We start from the raw sequence: 20882 nt of genomic DNA, 5'->3' as shown, positions 1-20882 counted from the left end.
GCTTTAAAAGTACTATATCACGACAAATACATACAAAACGATCATAGAAAAAAATTAAGGCTTTTAATGTTTTAATTTCAGATGAAACAATTCCAAATTATCATGTTCTTTTTTCAATAATGATGATAAACTTTTTGGACAATTTTTCTCTTTTAACAAAAATATCATTACAACATTCCTAAATTTTGGCTTCATTTAATTTATGATATTTTCCTGTTCTTAGTTCCTGATTTATACAGAATATTTTAATATACCAGGAATCTTTATCTTTTACCTTTTTTGTGCAGGTTTAATCTCAAATTTTAAAATTGGGTTTTCAGTTCTTTTTGGATTGCTTTATAAGGAGAAGCTTTTTAATTCATATACTTGCCATTGATAGGAGAAATATAATAGTTTGAAACTGATTTGTAAAATGTTGAAATTGACGTATTTCAAGATTCCAGAAAGGCAAGAGATAATAGAGTCTATACATCTAATAATAGAGAGAGTATACGTTATATACGTCTAAACTTGAATATCTCAAAACAATTCAATCTTTAATATATCTATATGTGAAAATAAGATATGAGATTGAGTAAATAATTTTTGTATAAATAAGAAAATCTTTTCCATTTTAATTATCTCGAATTTTATTAAGTTAAAATAAGAAACAATTTTTAAAAATATCTGATATTTAATTGGGATTAACATTATATTCATGTACTTTTTAAAATATTATTGAGAAGATTCTAAATCAATTTGTCTATAAACAAATCATATGTTTTATTAATTTTTTTAAAGTAAAACATATTTTGCATTACTAAATTTTAAATTGAGTAACAAGGTATATAAAAAATATAACGTTAGGTATCATTAATTACTTTTATAAAAGTTTTTATGCATACGTGATTTCCTTTTCTAAAGGAGGACATATATTTATTTTGTTGAAGTAAAATAATTACACAGTTACAGTAAAATAATTGTCTATAATGGTGGAAATATATTATTAACAATATTTTGCATGTAAATACTTGTTTTCAATGAAAAAAAATGTTTAAACAAAACGAAATTTACTATTAAAAATTTTCATATTAATTTAGTAAGGTTTTTATTGCACTATTAAATCAGAGTGATCAGAAAAGATGATAAATCCTCATTCTCACTGCTTTTTTAAATTATTCTAAAAATTTTTGTGAACAAATGCATCTATTTGGATTTACTCATTTGTATATCTTATTTATTGTGTCATAAAATATAATCATAGAGTAAAACAGAAATTTTAGGCAGGATCAAATACAACAGCAATGTCAAATACATATCTTCATTGGCAGGAGAAATTCCTCCTAGTCAGCTCCCATGTATCTATATTAGCATAAGGAGAAAGATAAAAAAAATTTCACAGGTATGTTACTATTACAATTAATACTGCAAGATAAAATAAATATCAGAACGTTGCAAAGCTTTACCATGAATCGAAACTGAAAAATCTTTAACTCCGTTTTCCTAACTTTGTACACGTTTCAGTCTAACGTTGCTTTTCAATTAATATAACAATAATTAGAATAAAGACCGGAGTTCAAAGATTAAGCCAGATCAAGATGATATTTATGCCTCTAAAATAAAAGAAAACATTTTATTTCAATTCTTAGGAATAAATTTATTTGATTACCGTTACGCTTGAGGGCACTACTTTTTAAAGTTTTTCGAACATCAATAGCCTTTTTTATTTTTCAAAACTAAGATATTTTAATTGCATGAAATAAAAGTCAAATCAAAGTTGCAAATATATAAATACTAAAAAGATATTTAATTAAATAAATACAAAAGGGAAAATAAAATTCAATAAATTTGTTGAAATAATGATTAAGATAAATTTATTAAAATCATTCCACATTATTTTTTACTTTAACATTATATAATAAATGAGCTAAATTGGTGTGAATTTTCTATATCGTGCAATTGGGAAAATAGTGCAGAAAGTAAAAGGCAAATCTAGAATAACTTTTAAATGAAGCAACTAATATTTTTGAAGAGATTGGTGATAAGTTTTTCATTTCAGATCTCAAAATGAATAAAATTTAGAAATTCAAATTAAAGAATAAGTCTTGATGTAGCCACGGATGTTTCTTTGCTCTTTCTTGAACAACATCCAGATGCTAAACTATGCTTCTATCCTAAAATCTTACATTCAAGAAAAAATTTTGAAAATGTCAACTTACAACCACCGTTCATGTCAATACCATTTTTCCCGTTAGCGATTTCAGAAGGCACATTATAGAATTGCTTTAATCAAAATGGCAAATGTATTAGCAGTTAGAAACAAAAAATCTTTGTCATAAAACCTGTCTTGCAAATTTGGATATCATTGCATATCTGAGTACAGAATTTCTGAGTTTTATTCATTTCTTTCTACTTCCTGTCAAACATGCATTAACATATTTAAAAGCCATTCTTTAACTTTCATAACCGTTATGAGTAACTCTTTAGCGGTAATGAGATAATCCTTCCACAACCATCTAAGATGCATAGTGGTCAAAAAGAATACATTTGTTTGACATATGAATCATTAGTGACCGTTTCATTCCATCATACGAATTAAAATGCGGTCTATATTGAGGTGAAAGATAACAATGGAGCCTAAACGGTCACGATTACAGTGAAATATTTTCGAATGAATGGAAACAGTGAAATATTTTAGATATATTTCACTGTTATGATATATAAAATGCGTTCAATCTATATCATAACAGTGTAATAGTTTCACTATGTTCGATATACAGGACGCTAATATACACTACTTTCCATCGTTAAATGAGCAGGTAGTTTAAAGAAAACCTCACTGCTTTTGAATCTTTGCATGTTGCATGGAAAAAAATCTGCTTAAAACACGTACGAAGAACAAAATTATAAAATAGCCAATGGCAACAAAAAGACAAAGGAGAAGAACTTCTCAGTTTCATAGGCGATGAAATTCACATAATGTAAACTTAAAGGGGAAGATTTTTTTTTTTACTAAATTGCTGCTGCAGCCTTTGGCGAACAAATACTGATACATGTGGGAAACTGTCACGATGTATCTATACGATGTTATTAACAGCATTTCGTAGCTGTAATACTGCAATGGTATAGTTTTTGAATATCGCTGCCTAGACTTGTGAAGAAGTACATTTTTTGAGTATGAAAGTACTGCTAGCCCGAATGTGCTGATGAATTTTTATCAGTGCATTTTTCACTGTTCTTGGATTTCTCGTTTCCAGCATTATTCTATAATATCCACAGAATCAGCTGCTATCTGCTCTGATGAGACATGAATTTTTAAAAGTTATTCACTTTTGCTTGCCTCCGGTTGCCAAATCTTATATACTGGAATAAATGTGGAAACTGGTGGGGTACAATGGGCAGATATTTGAGGATATTATAGATATATTTTCGATAGTTTAAAATGTGAATAATTCCAATTGATATTTTTCCGTAATCCGTTGTCATCGTATTATGCTTTTTCAACAGAAATGGATAGACGTCCGGAATGCTCTCTGTCACACGTACTAAGATTTCGTCAAATATTTTCATCGGTCACATATAGCTTACAAAGAATACAAACCTTTAGTCATGTGAGGGTTTCAGCGATAAATGCATTCTACATTGGAGAAACAATGATTTGTGCAGGACGCTATGTGATTGTCGATTCTGTTGTATTTGTGTTGTGAGTGATAAAAATTATGTTAAAAAATCTCTTTTTGGTTATTTACTATTCTGTTTTTTGCATTATCTTACACAGTCGTGTGACATTCTTACATGATATCCAAGGTTTAATATTTTCAGTTTACATTTACTCAAACAAGTTTAGACTTTCTTCTTTATAAAGAAAAATTCTTATGTAATCTTTCCACATTTTCTAAAGTCATCAGTTTTAAGTACTATACGTGCAGTAATAAACCATAGCTTATTGCAGCAATTGAAAGAAAGCAATGCTATGATCATTAGTTCTGGTTCTGATAATTGAGCCGCCTATTTTGAAAATGGGACAAATCCAATTTTTGTTATTGCGAGATATTTAAAGGTTTGCATTTCAATAAATTTAAAAATATTGGTAATATAAATAGATATATTTTTTTATTTTTTGGTACCAGATAATGAAAGTTTATAATCCAATAGTGTTTTCAGTGCTGAATAAAAAAGTAAGAGTTTCATTATAACTAAATGGACTCGCCTCACTTTCAAAATTAATGAATTATTGTAATCGCTCATTTAATTGGGAAATATTTCAGTTGCGTCGGCCTTTTTATAATAATAAAAACAAAATACTCTTCAAATTTTTATAAATATTTATTTATTTGATAAAAAGTGAAAGAAAACAAAGAATATTCTAGTAGAAAATATAACATAACAAAAACAATTCAGTTTTATTATGAATTTCAATGTAATTATATATTTTCAGTTTAGGTATAATTAAATTAAATTGATTAATTCAGTAGCTATAATTAAATTGAATTGATTAATCCAGTAGGCATAATTAATTTGAATTGATTAATTCAGTAGGTATAATTAAATTGAATTTATTCAGGATTTAAAATTTTAAAATATTCATGATGAACGGGAGGTATACATGGTAATAAATCCATCATGTCCTTGTATTTTTCAGATATAAAAAATCTCCTTTTTCCCTACATAAAGAAAATTTTATATTTCTGAAATTATTTGGTTTTCACATCGTGGTGACAAATCGATACTCTTAAATTCAGAATCTCGTTCTATCGAAGTTTTGTAGAACATTTTGCATGGTGCATCCCTTGTAAATCTGATCCAGCATATATTTAATCAGCAATTCACGGTTTCTGCATCGGTATTTTTCATTCTTTTTAAAACCGCTTTCCCCAGAGGTTGGATTGAAAAAAAAATTCTCGTTTGATTTCATGTTTTAAAAATTTATTATGTTTTCCACAATTTCGTATTGCTTTATAGTAATCCTGAGGAATATACAAGGAGATGGTTTTAAAGATTGCCATTTTTACCACTCCAAAATCACGATCGTTCGGTAAAAACGAATGTCCTGACAATAAAAATTTGTGATCAATGATATTTATTTCATTATCACTGGATTGAACAATCGGAATTGGAGGTGAACATGTTATTATCGAAACACAAAATTAAGCTATAATTTTTTTATTTATGAAATATTGTACAACCGCCGATTTTCAATATCAAAGATAGATAGATAGAAACACCTTAGATTTCAGTCATGATGTCAAAAAGCCACATTTGCTTCACCATACAGAAATGGTGCTAAATTTTGCCGTAATATATGCGGTAAAAAATAATTTTAATCTAAGATGGACTTGCACCACTTTCAAAATAAATATATTTTCAATACTGTTAAGAGTTAAAACTTCCATCTCCCAAATACTAGAATCTGAATTTGTTTTTACAATAAATTGTTTACGCATAAAAAGATCATAACATTTTATCTATCACTACCGTTATCCCCATTTTTTTCAAAAAATAGACTTGCCCCACTTTCAAAATAAATGGCTCAATTAGTTCTATCAAATTTAAATGAGGAAATTAAAATGAGGTTTCTTGAACTATCTCGAACGAAACTATCTTTAAGGTACCTCTATTCTGTAAAATGGTTTTTAAACTCAATACTGAGAATTAAAAGTCCGTATGTGAGGATTGTGCCTACTAATGTGAGAATAGTACTTTTTCGGTAGTAAATTAAATTATGACCAGACAATACGAAAACATGTTCGTCCACCGCGGATCTTTCTGTTCTGATGCCTAAGGAATTACACTCCAAAAACGATCTCTCCTCTATACGCCGTCGCATGAGACGGGAAAATTTTTCCATTTCTATCGGGATTTGTCCGGCATTCCAGAATATGGACATTGTTGACACCACAGCACTACCAGATATTAAAGAGATATTTATTACTGTTATTGCTTTGTTTTCTGACAAATATATCAGTAAGTGGCTCAAATTTGTTAGACAAGCTATGAAATTTGCTGCGCAGGTGAGAAAAGAAGCAGTCGACAAAGTTGCTTCTATCATCTCCAGCATATCAATGATCCGATGTCGCTTTTTCAACAATTCCATCTCCACTTTGAATGTAAATGTTGCCGGTGAAATCTTTTCCATTTCTGAAAACAATTGTTGTAGAAATCGGCAACAAAGACAGCAAGATGTACTGTAAACGACAGCTATCAAATTTGTTAGAGTAGGAAACAATAGATAATATGTGAATAATTTAATACAGGCGATTGAATACATACTGATCTGACTTTCTAATTTAATTCCGTAGCAATGATATTTAAATAAGTTTTTTTTGTCTAGAAATATGTGAACTATGAGCGTTGAGAAAGTGTATATGCCAGGAAGAACAAGAACGCACCATAGCGCAACATTCATCTTATTTCTCAAGTTTTCGGGGCACATCAACTGAAGCATTTTTATCAAGTCCGTCATTTCTTGTCTTTTTCGAATCATTACAAACAACACCATTGCACTAGCTGATATGAATATTATATACAGTACCACAAGCTTCGAGGGAATCGTTGAATCATTGAAAGCAATCAAATTCATGATTATATTGTCAATGTATGTCATCATCAAAAAGAAAGGAAGCAGGGGAGGTATTACATTCTTTGCATTTCTTCCATCTGGGTGATAAGCAAAACCAAACAACCAAAAGATTTTAATAAGATAATTTTCCATGTTGGTCAGAAGTTTTCTTTCTTTTAAATGCAATATTATCTCATTTCTTAATGTTAGACTACATTTCGTGTTCAAAATCTATTTATCTTTCAAGAAAGCTTCTAAATTTGACAATATTCTTGTCGATAAGTGGATTGAATCAAAAGAAAAAGGAAGCATTCGATTGGTAGAGAAGAAGGGTTGCGTCAGCAAAAAATATTGATTCAGTATGAAGTCAGCTTTTACTTAAATAAAGATTTTCAATAATATATAATTACGATAAGGTAATATCTTCGATTTATCTAATGGGTTTTTCTTTACAATTCTTTCAGAACTGTACTTTGTCCTTGTTAAAACATTGGTAAAAGTATCCTTTAAAATCTTGATTTCTGCAAATTAAAATAAACAATAAGCAAACTATTTTGAATAATGACTAAAGGCTTCTCAAAAGAAAATCAAATCTGTAATAAATTGTGCCTCATATGTAATTCAATCATACGCATTGTTGCACAAAATTTAAAGCTAAGACAATAAGTCGTATGTTATGTTATGCAAAATGGTTCCATGTCGGCAGAAATATTAGCAAAAAAATCGTCAAGATGGAAGACTAAGGAAATAAAATAAAGGAGGTTAAAAATGAAGAAACTACAGAAGATAAAAATTAAATTTACTGAAAAATTAATTGCAAGCACATTTTGTCAGAAAAACGAAACGTCCATATAATAGATAACTGGCAAAAAAAATCTAGCTTCTATAAAAAAATGAGATTTTCACTGATCACTGTCAAGATCTATGCCGTCTGTCCACGCTGTGCACAAGGTTGTGAATGACCTGGCTAGGCTTTGTCTCTCATTCCTGTTGTATAGACAACCCGCATTTCTTGAACCGTTGCTGGTGTCTTAAAAACGCGCTGCCAAGAGTTGGTCTCCCATAAGTGTGCCACACATCTTTTGATGAATTTTTATCCGGGCACTTTGGTCAACCGGTGACTGTAATATAATTATTTTCCCAACACTCTGCAACAACCCCTATACGATTAAAGGTAGCGTTGTCATCTACGGACTTTATACCCGAAAGCACTCTAAAAAAATGCGCTTGTAAGACCTTAGAACAACGTTACATTAATGAACAATAGAGAGTGAATAATTTTGAAAGATATGAAAGTGAATACTGCATGATGCTTTGTTCATTTCAAGCATAATATCTCGCCAAGTGAATACTCCGATCATCCCTTTCACTGATATTGGTGCAATAATTGCATGTTTACCACTACATCCAAATATGTATCGATCCATAATCATTAGTCAGACTAAATCGGTTTTCATCCGAATAGAGAACTGATCCCATTATTGATATGTCTCTTTTTTATTCTTTTGGCATCAGAACAAACGCTCCTCAATTAATAGACGTTAATAGCAATCACTGTATTGGTAGTTCTTCAAATAGACTATCTCTGTGAAATTTCGTGGCCACAGTAAAAAGCATCCTATTGTTTATGACTTTCAATTTTATTCGCTTTCTCTCGCCTGTCCTTTTCTCCCCATAAGACAAAATGCGGAACAACTACCACAAAACACCGGACAGCGATTCTTTGAAATGCTGTTCAGGCTCATAAGGCAATCTCGAATTTTTTCCTATTTCCCATTTATTTTACTTTGAATAAAATTTTGCAGGTGTCTTCTAGGTGTGCAGGATAGGGCATTTAGACAGATGTTCATATTTAGACAGCAACTAAACGTTTTTTAATCTGATATAAAACGTGGCATAATCTTCAAAAAAATATTGCATGCACACAGCCAGTATGATTTGTACTATTCTGACGCTCACCCACTACATAATATACACATACCGTATTGATCCCTAATCAGTTCCTTATTAGCCTTTTGATCTTTCTTATCCGCTCATTCTACTAATGAGATAGTTTTCCTATTTTAATTTTTGCTCCCCAGTATTCACAAAATGATCTAATCTATAGAAAACTCGGAATGGTTTTAATGAATGCACACTTTTATTAAGGTATGCAAAGTGTTTTTTAGCGTGAAATTCGCTTTTCTTGCATAATCTACATTCACGAAAAAATATATTCCCTAGATAAAATGGCTAGTAAATAAAATTATGTAATTCATTGATAATTAATATCACTTTTGTTCGGGTAGATAAAATTAATTCAATTAATTAGTAAATAAATACCTTATTTGTATTATGACCTATAAATTATTTTTATTTTCTCAGTAAAAATAACAGCCGTCACAAGATATAAATTTATAGTCCATTATTTCTAAAGTAGAATTATATTAAAAAATCAAATTTTTACAAAAACTTAGATACCTTAAAACTTTTCCTGATTATACTGAGAAATTATGATTTTCCTCTTAAAACACAGCACATCGTTTTTCAGACTTAACATTATATAACCCAAAATTATTTTGTAGATTTTCTGTAAATGAATTTTCTTAGAAATTTGAGCAAAATTAAAATAATAGATCCTAATGAACAAATTGATAAACGTGGTTGATTACCTTTAAAATTAATGCAATTGAATGCCAGATATAGATATTTTACTGTATCAAGACATACGCAAATGTATCGAAAATTGTCTGGACTAGCTCTGTAGAGGTATAGCTTAGACAATACTGTGATTTGCTTGTTACGACAACAAACAGGCAATTTCGATAAAGAGATGAGCCAAAATATATCATTGTGTTAGCATGACGTGATTATACGGAAGTGCATCGAATACTACTTGTAGTCTGCGATGATGCCAATAGATTTCCTGAAGAACTATCTGATGAATTAAAGCGGCACAGTACTATCTAAAACAATTTTTTAAAACTTTCTTGTTTGAAATTATATATTAATTGCGTTTCATGTAAAATAGTACTCTATAATTTTTCCTTTCAAAAAAGTTTCAATTATTTCAAAATATTTTGAAAAATTTAATTTTTTTTAAATTTTGAGCTTTGTTTTTTAAATATCTAAGGCTAATTTTTAAAAAATGCAGATTTGTCTACAGAATTCTTTTTTCAGGTAGCAACTAATATTCTACATAAAATTTGCTATGAATTCCCTGCTGCTATTGATATCTAAGTTTATATTTTTTTTAGTTGCGAAACACGCAAAAAAAATTCAGAAAATACTTTAATTTTGACTTTGAACCATTTAAAAAAATTACTGCATGTCCTAGATCTAATTCTTCAGCGCCTTTTAGCAATCATATATTTTTAAAAATTCATACCACTACTATATTTTTTAAAAAGCTTTGGCCTTCGATAAATAAGAAATATATATATAAGCAAAAACACAGATACTTACATACACAGCTGTGTATATTGCTTATATACACAGGTGCGTATATACACAGCATAAAGAAAAATGAATTAAAGTTTTCCTTCATGAATACCATGACATAAAATCCACTCAATTTATCTGTATCGCTTACAAAATGTTAACGAATTTATTATAAATTGTTTAAAATAAATCATCGCAAAAAATGTATTGAAATAAAATGTTATATTTATTTAATGAATATATAAAGAAAAACCTACGAATGATCAATATTTCGGAAATTATAATCATAACAACCTAACAAAATAAATATATATATCAGAGTTGATTAAATGCATGTTTCTGCTATAAACCAAAAATAGCAAACATATAAAAATATGAACATCTTTAATTTCATTGTTATAGAAGCCTTCGTAAATTGTAAACGACAAAAAAAATGTCTAATTTTAAAACTTTTGATTTTTTCAAAGGAAATCGCATGTAGGCAAGACTAACTGTCTTGCCGGCGTCCAGGCATGGGGGGGGGGGGGTAGCGCATCTTCCCCGTGGTCTGGGCGTCCTGGGTTCCAGTCTAGATTCGGCATAGTTGTTCGTCTTCTGTGTTCTATCTGTGAGGTGTGTGAATGTGCCCCCCCCCCCTGTAAAAGGTTGTGCAAGCAAATGTGGAGTATGAAGTAGCTAAGTTGTACTCTAAGTTGGCCCTACTGAAAAAAACAAGAGACCCTCATTCAGTTTCAATCTCTGACAGACAACTGTCAGCAGGCTTACAAAGTGCAATTAGTCAGAAAACAACTAACTTACTTCCTTTCAATGAAACTATACAAATTTCAAGTGGTAGAAAATATGATAATTCATTTTTTTGTTGGGATCTGTTTTAGAAGATTATCTGAAAAGGGAGTTTCCTGCCAACTGATTGATAGTTTTTCTTTTCTTGAAAAATAAACTATCATGTAAATCATATTAAATAATGATTCATGCAACATCCATGGACTCTATGAAGCTCTGGTTGATACCACCTAACATTCAGGCCAAAAAAGGCGTGGATAGTTGTATATTTATAACATCTAAAAGGATAGTTCGTTCAGCTTCATTGTTTTCCCGTTGTCTGAAGCGGTTTTTTTTTTTTTTTGTTTTTTTTGTTTAACATTTCAGATTCTTCCCGAACTATACTGACCACTGACTACCACTATTCTGAATACTGACCAGCAATAGTGTAAAGTAATGTAATATTTCAAAATATTAATATATTCGTATAAAAGAACAGTTCAATAATTCGTTTCGCTTTAAATCTCTTTGTCTGGGAGTTTGCAAAAAAAAAAAAAACAGCCAATATTTTTCTAAACTTAAGAACATCGTAACATTATTTGTGTAATTCAAGACCCATTAAAAGCAATCCGTAAGTAAAAATAGTTCCTAAAACTGAAAGAATGTTGCTTTTCCTAAAGAAGATCATATTGCATCCAGATAAGACAAAGATCTTCCCGTCCAACAACAATTTTTCAACAGTAGTGTTTTTGGAGACTATCCCAGAACTGGCCCTTATTTCGTATTTCAGGCGTATTATTCGATTGAGGTTCTCCATCTCTTCTGGAATCCGTTCGGGAATCCAGAACATCATGATTAAAGGTACAACGACGGTTATAGAGAACACGACTGAGTCAGCCTGGTATGTTGATGCGTTCGCCCTGAAAGAGAACATCATCACCTGTGGTAACAAAGAGAAACAGTATAGAAAATTTCCTGTACATGCAATAAAAGTTGCAAGAGAAAAATTATTTTGCAGTTCTTCAAGTATTTTGTAGATTTCTGTCTCGCATTTGAGACATCTGATCTGAGCGATGGTCGTGAAGGCCTTTGGTGAGCATCTCTCTATCTCTTGAGACAGATTTTTAATAGTCAGACTCATGCGATGACAAATTGTACAAAACACCAAGATAACCAAATTAGAATAAGTTGGATATATAAAGTGATACATGAATGATTTCCAAAACAATATGGAATACTTTAATCTGTAATCTTCTACTGGACTTCTATAAAAGAAAAATAGAAATCCCCTTTTATCTTTCCATACTGCACAAGCCAGCAACATTCCCAAACTGTAAATAAGCGGGGAAACTAATATGCAACCTACTAATGCGTTTCTTTTCTTTTCAGGAGCGGAGTTTTTCATGTAAACTATTTTCATTATTGCTGTTAATTCCATCTTTTTATAGCTAACAATAAACATCAAACATATACTGGACGTAATGCTAAGACACCTTTCCAATGTCCATTTCAACTCATATCTGTGGATTGACACCAAATACATATACAAAATATCCACATAAGTTGTAATCATTATGAAGAAGAAACTGACTGTCAGGACACGGTTTTTTGTGCTATCATCTCTGCATTCTACTATCCCAAACAAGGTTAGAAATTTAAAAGCCCACATAATCCTTTAACGATATACATAAAACACTAGTGTTTCTAAATGCATCTGGTACAGAGCAGGGATTAAAGTCGGATGAGAAGAGAGAGAATGTTTGTAGAATTGTGTAAATTTAGATCAATTACATCAGACAATTTCAAAATAAATGCGTAAAAAAACTTGGAGATGATATAGAATACTTGATATCGATTAATCAATATAGCTTTTATTGCAATGATGTCTTCTATAAGGGCTTGTGCAATAAAAAATAAAATATTGAAAAGAGTTTATGAAACAAGTTTTATCATCAGAGTCAACAATGAATATCCTCGGATGCCAATTGTTATTTCAGAGAAAGTATGAAAATAATAATGGCAATTTATCTAAGTGACCATATTCCTTTTCTTTTTTCCAATCAAGCAATCTAAAATTCTTTAAAAACACATTAATCGAAAATCGATATTGAAGAATAATGCATGCATAACAAATAAGAGTAAAAAATTTCAATATCATAATGAAAATAAAATGATTGATGCCATATCGTAGAAAAGCAAATTTTCATCTTATGACTCAATGAAGTAGCTTATTCGTATTCGTTTTTAAAAAAGTGAAAGAAAGAAAAGCAATGCAATGAATAATTTTTGTATATTAGTCCTGAATTCCCGAAAACTAGCTCATTCATTGTGTAAACTGAAGGGAACAATTTTACCAAACTCTCAGATTAATAATGCACGGAATGATGCCAAAAACAATGATGAGGTCAATTAACTTACTTGAGACGTTTGACTCGAAATCTCGGGAAGCGCACTATTTCTCCTGTCATATTTCAATCGATACCAACGCAGTTATTTACAATCATCAACGAAATTACTAACGAAACGTTCCCTCGCCATGAGGAAATGATTCAAAACTTCAACAGCATATTAAAAATTCTCTGATCTACAGAATAAAAAAGAATTATAATTTTCACTTCTGGGTCATATGTTTTTGAATTATTAATTTTGTTTCTAAATAATCGTAGTAGTTAATTTCTTTTTTTTTCATAGTCAATGTTTTACTTGTTGTTGTATGGTTTATTGGCGCAATAGCCCTTTTTGGCTATACTGCGCCAGTGTTTTACTTTGCATTTATCGAAATTCACTAACTAAAAGATTTTATTAGGATTTCAATCAATTGTAAAGGTTCTCATTACAAGATTTTAAATTTTTAATTCGAAGAATTTCGCTGTTGAGTCATTTTTCAATTATCGAACAGATTGATTAGTCGTTTCTATTTCTTTTAATTATCCTCATCAATTACAGCTTTGACCATTCAATTGTTTCATATAACAGTAACAAGATTATTAGAAGTCCAGCTTCTATTTTTATGGAAAATTTATCGATAATGAAGCTGTGAAGTACCTAGTTGGTGAATTGAGAGCTTTTGCGGGGGTTTTATTTTTTGTATTTAATAAGTTAATTTATAAAGCAAATAGTCAATTGTTTTGATGTTTTACATTTTGTGTCCTCATTGTTGGTTGCACACTCCAACTTTATTCTAAATATTCTCACCTATTCTATTCAAATAGATTGTTTCATTCTTCAAAGAAAAATTGACTGTGTTCTAAGAAAAATTCACATCCTATTTCCATCCATGATCTTCGTTCAGTGCGTCGTTATTTGCTTTCTCTTTTTCATTGTATGTGAAGCTGGTGCGTAATTTTTTTTAATCGATTGTAAACATCGTGTTCATTGATTTAAGTAAATTTTTGTACTCTGATGGCAGTATTCTGGAAAACTGGAACAATTCCGTCGGACACCTGAGCTGGCAACCTCTCTCTAGACTTACACGTCACACCAACTGGAGAATTTTTCACTCACAGCGTCATATTTAACATACACTAAGTCTTTATACAGGATGATCTCCACGAAACTAGGTTTCGAACCTGAAGCCATCCAGCTGCACTACTAGACCGCAATGAACGAATATTGGGGGTGATCTTTCTTAACTTTCTCGTTTAGCCTTTTGTAAGTTACTCCCGTGCTTTTGGCGAATAAACAGTTTTGATAGTTCCTATTAGAATGTCATCTTTAGCGATTAATCACTGGGATGCGATTTTTACAAAAACTCCAGAACATTTAATGCCTATTTTGGACTTCTTTTGTCTGAGCCAGAAAATTTGATATGTTTGCAGGTTCTGTAGTTAATGTATTAAAACACTTCTGAAAATACAGACCAACAGATGATCAATGGCCGGATTTGCTTCCAAGTTTGATTTATATTTTAAATGTTAAATCTATATGCCAAATTTTCTCCATCTAGATCTCTTCATTTTGTAGTTATCGTTTTCACTTGTGCTTATATTGCCGAGCAGACTACTTTTTCTGAATGGATTTTTCTCCAACTTTGACTGAAATCTATGACTTTGATGTAAAGACCATATTCCAAATTTCATCTGTTCTTTTTTAAAATGTTTCTGAATTATCGATCTCACAGATAGACAGAGGGATAAAGATATAATCCAAAAATTATTATTATTATTATTATATTTTTTTTTACATTCAGGGAGTTCAGTCAAAATCTATAGTTGAATTTTTTTTTTTTTTAACTATTACAATATATTTTCTTTATACGCGTCATTTACGAAATTGTAAAAACACTGCAAAATTTTATACAAAAATAATACCTTGAAGCCGCAAATGATAAATTCAATCCTATATGCACATATTGTTGAAAGAAAGTAATTTTATATAATTTATGAAAGATTTTAAGCTCTCTAATTAATATATTATCTGACTATTTTTTGAAAATTAATAGGAGTGAATGAATACAGGTTTAGTTTTCTAATTTTTGTTATTGGCAAGTTTAGTTATTTAAGAGCACAAGAGTCAAATTTGACCATTCTGTACCAATAATATGATGCAAATAGATGTCCTGCATTAAAAACCAATCAATGAAACAATCGAATAGGAAATTTTAAATTTACAGGATAAACCCACAGAATGCTTGGTATATTCTAAGATTCTATGTAGAGCAGCAACTGAGCATATGAACATATATCATAAGATAAATAAAGTCTAATATTTAAGAAAGAAATTTTTTTAAACATTTTCTGTCAATCAAAAAATTATCCAAAAATTAAAGAAGCAACTGTTTACATTTTTTTTTTTTTTTTTGAGAGCAAGCATAAAAATTTATTATTATCTGATTTGAAAATTGAATATTAAAAATCATAACTTTTTTTATGATCATTTTTATATATGCGTCCAGGTCTGGTATCTTTAAAACAATGTAGAAATTATTGAAAATTTAGATTTTTACATCTTTTGAACAAGGATTATTCCCTTTTCTGCTGAAATGAAGTTATTGCGTTGTTTTCATTCATGACCTTCAGGTTTTGTTTCGATTAATAGTTATTGGATTGATTATCTGTTTTCGTTTACTCTGATTCAGTCTACAGGAGAAGACAATTTGCCAACATATTATTCAAATTGCATCATTTTCTACATTATAAATATCCAGTGAACATTGGTTTGAGATAACTTATCCGATCAATGCCTGTATCCCTAAAATCGTTCATAATATTTTTCTTGTTCATCTATAATAGAGATTATATCTTATCATAAAACAATAGATAAGGCAGATTTTTTTTAATGTAACAGCATTAATGTAAGCAGAATTTTTTTTTTAATTCTAAACACGAAAGCGAATATTTTTAATTTTAGTGAATCCGTTCTAAAAATTTAAGGTAATTGAAAGAAAAATTACATTGAAACAAAAATTTTTATCATTTTGTTTTTTTATTATTAACGATATCTTGTTGGAAACATCGATGTAAATTTTCGGCATTGAAACCAATTTGAAAAATTTTCGGGCAGTTTTACTGATGGCAATAGGAAAGGATGAATCTTATTTCCCACAAGAACAGTTATTTAAATGAAAATTTTCAAGGGAATAATGACATTCTTATGTAATGGAAATAAGTGTAGGAGAGCACAGCATTGATTTTTATTGATGTTTTAATGCATTTTGGTATTGAGAAATGTTCTGTAGAGAAAAAAAAATGTTGGAAAATTTATAACCTATTTAAACTAAAACCAAAAAAAGAACTTCATAGTATTTAGAGGAAAAACAAAAAAATCAAAAAAAAAATTAAACCAAAAAAATTATAAAAAATATAAAAAAAGGAATCCGACCTGAAGACTTTTTCAAGGGTCACCCTCAGGCAGGGATTCAAAGAAAGGGATTTTTTCTGTGAGGAAAAAACAAACATTGTCTAAAAATGATTCCTCGTGACCCGAAAATCCCCTGAAATTATGCTCAAGAGATATACCATTTTAACAGAAAGGAAATATAAAACAACAAATAAGAAGAAATTAACCACAACAAAGTAAAAAAACAATAACAAAAATAACAATAAAAACAAACAATAGCACTAAAATTAAAAATTAAAAACGAAAAGGCCAGTACATACCATTAACAGTCAAGAAAACTTTAAACTATTGATTGTGATTCCCTGTTTTTAAAAAACTAGCGGTAAATTATGTAAACAGATGTAGGCACCCAGCGCCATCTATTGAGTAATCCAATATGCAAGGAAATTTCTATTTTTATTTAAGCCAAAGGATTAATCCCAAACCATACCTTGTTTAATTAAAAAATTGACATTACAGTAATTTCTAGGAAATTCATTTTTAATTAAATTTTTAAGGAGGTTGTTTGATGCTTCAATATAAGAATTTTTATTATTGCAAACCCTTTTGATCCTGTTAACTTGTGAGAAAATTAGATTTTTGAAAATTTTAGAGTTTAGATTGGAATGGTAGTTACATAGTTTTGTTATTTTAAAGTTGAAATCATCCCTTTTATCGTATATACCAACTATTGTTTTATCATTAGCAATTTCGATTTTTAAATCCAGAAAGGTAGCCTCAAGTTGATTTTTATTTGTATCTTTTAGAATTAAATCTTTTGGATAGCAATTAGTAATAATATTAGTATTGTCGAAGTTAATCAAAAGTAGGTCATCAATATATCTCCACCCGTTTATTAAATTATATTTAATTATTTTTTTCTCATAGTAATGCAGGAAAATATTAGCTAAAGCACTTGAGAAAGCTGTTCCCATTGGAATGCCCTTGACTTGTTTATAAAATATAATACCATTAAACACGTAATTTTCAGTAATATTAAAATTACATAACTGAAGCCAGTTATTTTTAGGAATGATATTTTCATTTAAATATTCGTCATATATAAAAGTGCAGACCTTTATTAATTTTTCATGAGGTAGATTAGTGTATAAATTTTCGAAATCAAAAGTATTAAGTTTATTAATGTTGTTATCTTTAAGAAAATCCAATACTTCTTTGTTACTAGAAATAATAAAGTTGTCTTCATTTTTTATTTTGTCCAGGATAATTTTTAAGTATTTAAAGAAATGTTTGCCCGTATAGTAATTATAACTGCCAGTGGTACAGGTTACGAATCTGAATTTTAATGGATTTTTATGAAATTTAACTGTTGGGAATAAAAAAGGATAGTTAAGAGAGTAAGTCTTAGTTTTGGTTTTTTTTGCGAAAGCTAGCATTCTTTTATCTAATTCCTTTTTTCCGGTGTTCTTTAACATATAAGTTGCATTAGAGTTATATTCATTAATTAAAAGTTCTTTATAATAATATTTACAAATTAAACAGAAATTATTTGCTGATTTATCTATAACTGTAATAACAAATTTTTCTTTTAAATTTTTTATTTCGTTTTTTAATGTTTTACTAAAATAAATAACACGTTCTTTAGATCTGTCAAAATCAGTATTCATTTTTAGTTTAATTTCCTTTAAAATTCCCACTTTAAATTCCCCGAAACCTTCCGCAGGCCAATGGTATTTTCTAGATAATTTGGCAATAAAAACATCCAAATCATTACCAATAGAAATCAAAATTTTGTTATGTTTTATTTTTTCTCTTAATCTAAATTTTGTTCCTCTTCCCATCAAATCTCTTAAAGCGTTGGATTCAATAATTTTTAAATTACCTGTAATAATATGACCTTTATCAATATCTATAAAATCTTTATATTTTTCTTTGTTACAGTAACAATCTGTTTTATTTATTTTATCTAAATTTTTGTTATAGTAATTATAATTACAAATTTTTTTCTTTAAAGTTGAAGTGTAACTAAACGTTATTGATACAGTTGTTTTATCTGCAAGAGGAAAAAATATATTATTATTATGTATAATTTTGGGTAATTTTAGATATTCGAAGTAAATATCCAAGAATTTAATCACACAGTATTCTTTGAAAACATTATTTTTATTATTAAAAAGTAAATCGTTTTTTCCAATGTTAAGTTTACATTTAATAAGATCTAGAATAATACATTTAGTGTACGAATTTTTAAACTCTAATTCCCCGAATTTATTATTTAAAAACCATTTCATTTTATTATTTCTAAGACCAAAAATGTATTACCTAATTTTGTGAATGTTTTCACTATTGTGTTCCAGATTACAGTAATTTTGAAATTCCTCAAATATAATTTGGAAATTGCCTCCTTTCCCTTTACCTCTTTTAAATCTTTTAGAAAAGTTATCTTTATTTAGAAAATTTTTAAATATGTTAAATTTGTTATAAATGCAATTATTGTTTAAATCTGCATAACCTTCCCCATTTAATTTGCTATTGAGACCATAAGGAAATAAAGTTTTCAGGTTGCAAATATAAATGTTTTCCAGATCTAATCTTTTGTTTAATTCGTTAATATTGTCTTCTAGAATGTAGATATTAATATTGTTAAAGTTATGGTTTTGAAAATGCTCCAGTTCGAAGTCAGTGTTCCTATTTTTTATGAAGTTTTTTATATCGGATCTGTGATTGTTAATTCTCAAATTAAGCTCGGTGCTAGTTTGGCCAATATATTTTAAATTACATTCTGAACAATTAAGGAGATAAATCAAATTTTTGTTTTTACAGAATATTTGTAATTTTGAGTTTTCATTTTTGATCTGTTCCTTATCTGCCAATGGACATGTCTTACACTTTCCGTTTCCACAAATTTTATATTTTTTTGTATTTTTAAGATTTTTTAAACTAAACAATTGTGTCATTAATTTTTTCTCCGTGAATGCTCCTGACACAAAGCTATCCACAGTGCCCCTTGGTAGAGCGCGCGACGGGCCATGCGCTATGATAAATTCGTTATTAACTTTTTGCATAGTTTAATTTATTTATTAAAATGAAAATATATCTCCCAAACGCCAAAAACAAGGAATTCTCGAAAAAGTAAATATGATCTGAAAATTCTTAAATTTTTAGGCAACACACCAAAAAACCTATTGAACCCTCCCCCCCAAAAAAAACTATTAAAAATATTATTATTTAAAAAATTTAATTAAGAAAAATTAATTAAGAGAGAATTTTGAGAAAAAAATAATTAAATATAATTTAATAAACGGGTGGAGATATATTGATGACCTACTTTTGATTAACTTCGACAATACTAATATTATTACTAATTGCTATCCAAAAGATTTAATTCTAAAAGATACAAATAAAAATCAACTTGAGGCTACCTTTCTGGATTTAAAAATCGAAATTGCTAATGATAAAACAATATATATAACTTTGTCATATAGCGTAATCTACAAAGTATTCTAACACATTAAAAACATTCTAGCTCTACAAAGTTATATTTTCCAACATTTTTTTTCTCTACAGAACATTTCTCAATACCAAAATGCATTAAATGCGGTTTGCGGGAATATGTTCAGAGAGCCTTTGTATTTCGTTATTTCCATTAAAAAAATGCATTTAACAGTGGCTGATACATGGCTCTCACACGGTCATACCGAGACGGTTTATGCAAATCAGGAAAACAGACCACAGTCACATTATAGTACATTTTATTTTAAAGCAAAAGATGCTCAAAATGACTGCTACTACAAGGTATTAAGCAATAGAGGCGCGTAACTACGCCTATTACAGCTGCGTGTAACATATCGGCATCGATGCCACTAACGGCCAATTGAATGGCATCTTTCAGTTCCATCAAAGTGGCAGGAGAACCCCGGCAGACTCGAGACTTCAGGTATCCCCACAAGCAAAAGTCCGCTGGAGAAAGATCTGGCGATCGTGAGGGCAACTCATTCTTACATCCTGTGCTTATCACTGTCCTCAGTGAATGTGTCTAGGAGGAACCTCTTAACGGAACTGGGGCGGGCACCATCTTGCATGAAGGTGACAGAAGATAACGCACGTCTTTGCTACAAAGCAGGCATAACGTGGTCTCGCAAAAGCCTAAGAGAGCGTTCTGCAGTGACAGAACAGGTTTTCCAACCGGATACAGGACAACGCTCTTCAAAAAAGAAAGGGCTTAGAATGAAGAACGCAGTCAAACCGCACGAAACAGTCACATGCGGAGAATGTAGTGGTTTGGTCGTGTACGCACGAGAGTTTCATGTCGCCCAGATACGACTGTTTTGCGTATTGACGTCAACAAGCAATGAAAAGTGGGCTTCATCTGTCCACATGATGT

Source organism: Argiope bruennichi, chromosome 6, assembly GCF_947563725.1.
Source record: "Argiope bruennichi chromosome 6, qqArgBrue1.1, whole genome shotgun sequence".
Lineage (NCBI taxonomy): Eukaryota > Metazoa > Arthropoda > Arachnida > Araneae > Araneidae > Argiope > Argiope bruennichi.
Note: the sequence above shows the minus strand (reverse complement) of the source record.